Genomic DNA, 2,618 nt, shown 5'->3' on the forward strand with positions numbered 1-2,618 from the left:
CTCCTTTCATCTTTCTGCTTTGGTGGCATAGCCCATTTCTAAGGCTTTTTTTGTTTTGTTTTGTTTTGTTTAGACAGAGTCTTGCTCTGTCGCCCAGGCTGGAGTGCAGTGGTGCAATCTTGGCTCACTGCAACCTCTGCCTCCCGGGTTCAAGCAATTCTCTCACCTCAACCTCCTGAGTAGCTGGGCCTACAGGTATGTGCCACCATGCCCCACTAATTTTTGTGTTTTTAGTAGAGATGGGGTTTCACCATGTTGGCTGGGTTGGTCTCGAACTCCTGACCTCAAGTGATCCACCCGCCTCAGCCTCCCAAAGTGCTGGGATTACAGGTGTGAGCCACTGCGCCCAGCCCATTTCTTAGGCTTGAAATGTTACCTATGTGATATCCGTATAGGTTTAAACATACCATCAGGCCCTCCCTGTCTTTTGAGCTTCAAAATCTTATATCCAACTGCCTTTCTGACAAATCCTCTCATGACTCTGAGGCACCTCAAACTTAACGTATTGCAAAACTGTCTTTCCCCAAAAATATGCCCCACTTCTAGTCTTCCCCATCTCAGTTCATCATCTCTCCATTTTCCATCCACCCATCTATTCACCCCTTGACCGTCCATTCATCCAACCACTCATCCATCCAACCACCATCCATGCATCCATCTATCCTTTCATCCATCCATTCATCCACCCAAATGCTGAAGGCATAAACCTGGTGTCTTCCTTCCCCTTCACTTTCCCTGCTCCCTGCCCAATTCAATCTGTTCAGATTCAGTTCTATTTCCAAAATAAATCTAGTCTGTCAAATTCTCCCCATTTCCATGACTACCACCCTATTCTGGTCCAAGCCACCATTATCCTTCACCTAGACTAATGCAGGAGGCTTCTCATTGGCCTGTTACTGACCATGGGTTCTTGGGATCTCAATGTAATAGAAATTGAGAAGGCCAAAAGAGTTTTCCCAGACAGGGCATTATCAGAGCTTATGCCCAGGCATAAGGGAGACAGCACGAGAGAGAGAATTCTCTGGCAGGCTCCTTGAAGAGAGTCAGGAAAGTAATTTTAGGCTAAAATAGGCAGGAAATTTTTTAATTACTACTGAAAAAACTACAGTGAGAAATCACTTCATACAGACTATGATGACTATAATAAAAAAGATAGATAACAACAAGTATTGGTGAAGACAGGGAAAAATTAGAACCCTCATACTTTACTGGTGGGAATGTAAAATGGCACAGCCATTTTGGAAAATAATCTGGAAGCTCCTCAGAAAGCTAAACCTAGAGTTCTTTATGACTCAACAATTCTACTGCTAGGTGTATATCCAAGGAAAATGAAATCATGTCCACACAAAAACTTATACATGGGTGTTCATAGCAGAATTATTATAATAGACAAAAATGGAAATAATCCAAATGTTCAGATGAATGAATGAAATGTAGTATATCAATACAACAGAATATTATTCCATGATAAAAAGGAATGAAGTACTGATACATACCAAAACATGGATGAACTTGGAAACATACTAAGTGAAAGAAACTAGTCACAAGGAACCATATATTATATTATTTCATTCATATCAAATATCGAGAATAGACAAACCTACAAAATAGATTCATGGTTAGAAGTGGGTAGGGAGCTGAAGATTGATGGCTAAGGAGAACAGAGATTTTTGGCAGGGTGGTGAGATGAAAATGTTCAAAATTGTTGGGTTTTGGTTTTGTTTTATTTTGCTTTGTTTTCTTTTGTTTTGAGATGGAGTCTCACTCTGTGGCCCAGGCTGGATTGCAGTGGTGCAATCTCGGCTCACTGAAACCTCTGCTTCCTGGGTTCAAGCAATTCTCCTGCCTCAGCCTCCTGAGTAGCTGGGATTACAGGCGTGAGCCACTGAGCCCTGCTGAAAATGTTTTAAAATTTATTATGGTGATGGTTGCACACTTCTGTGGATATACTAAAAGCTATTAAACTGTACACTTCAAACGAGGAAATTTTATAGAATGGGAATTATATCTCAATAAAACTGTTGATTTAAGAAAAAAAAAAGCCCTAAGAAAATAAGGGCATTGGTGAAAAAATGGCCTAGAGGATTTAGATTCCAGTGATATTGTCAATAAATCCTTCATTAGGAGCCAGGGTGGGAAAAATAATAATATTGACAACGATATGGGAGGTAAAAAATTTGATCTCATGGAGGTAGAGAATAAAATGATAGTTACCAGAGACTGGAAAGGGTTGGTGGGAGCTGGGGGTGAGGAATAAGTAGAGATTGGTTAATTGGTACAAACATATAATTAGATGGAATTCAATAATATTCAATAGCACATTAGGATGACTATAGTTAATAATTTATTGTATATTTCAAAATAGCTAGATTTGGAATGTTCTGAACACAAAGAAAAATGTTTGAGATGATGGGTATCTTAAATACCCTGATTTGATCATTACACACATTGTATGCATGTATCAAAATATCACATATACTCCATAAACAGGTACAAATATTATGTGTCAATTTTAGAAAGTGCCAAGCACCAAGTTAGGCATTTTTATTTTTATTTTTATTTTTTTTTGTTGAGACAGGGTCTCACTCTGTCAACCAGGCTGAAGTATAGTGATGCGA

This window comes from Pan paniscus, chromosome 16 (genome assembly GCF_029289425.2).
Source record: "Pan paniscus chromosome 16, NHGRI_mPanPan1-v2.0_pri, whole genome shotgun sequence".
NCBI classification, from domain to species: Eukaryota; Metazoa; Chordata; class Mammalia; order Primates; family Hominidae; genus Pan; species Pan paniscus.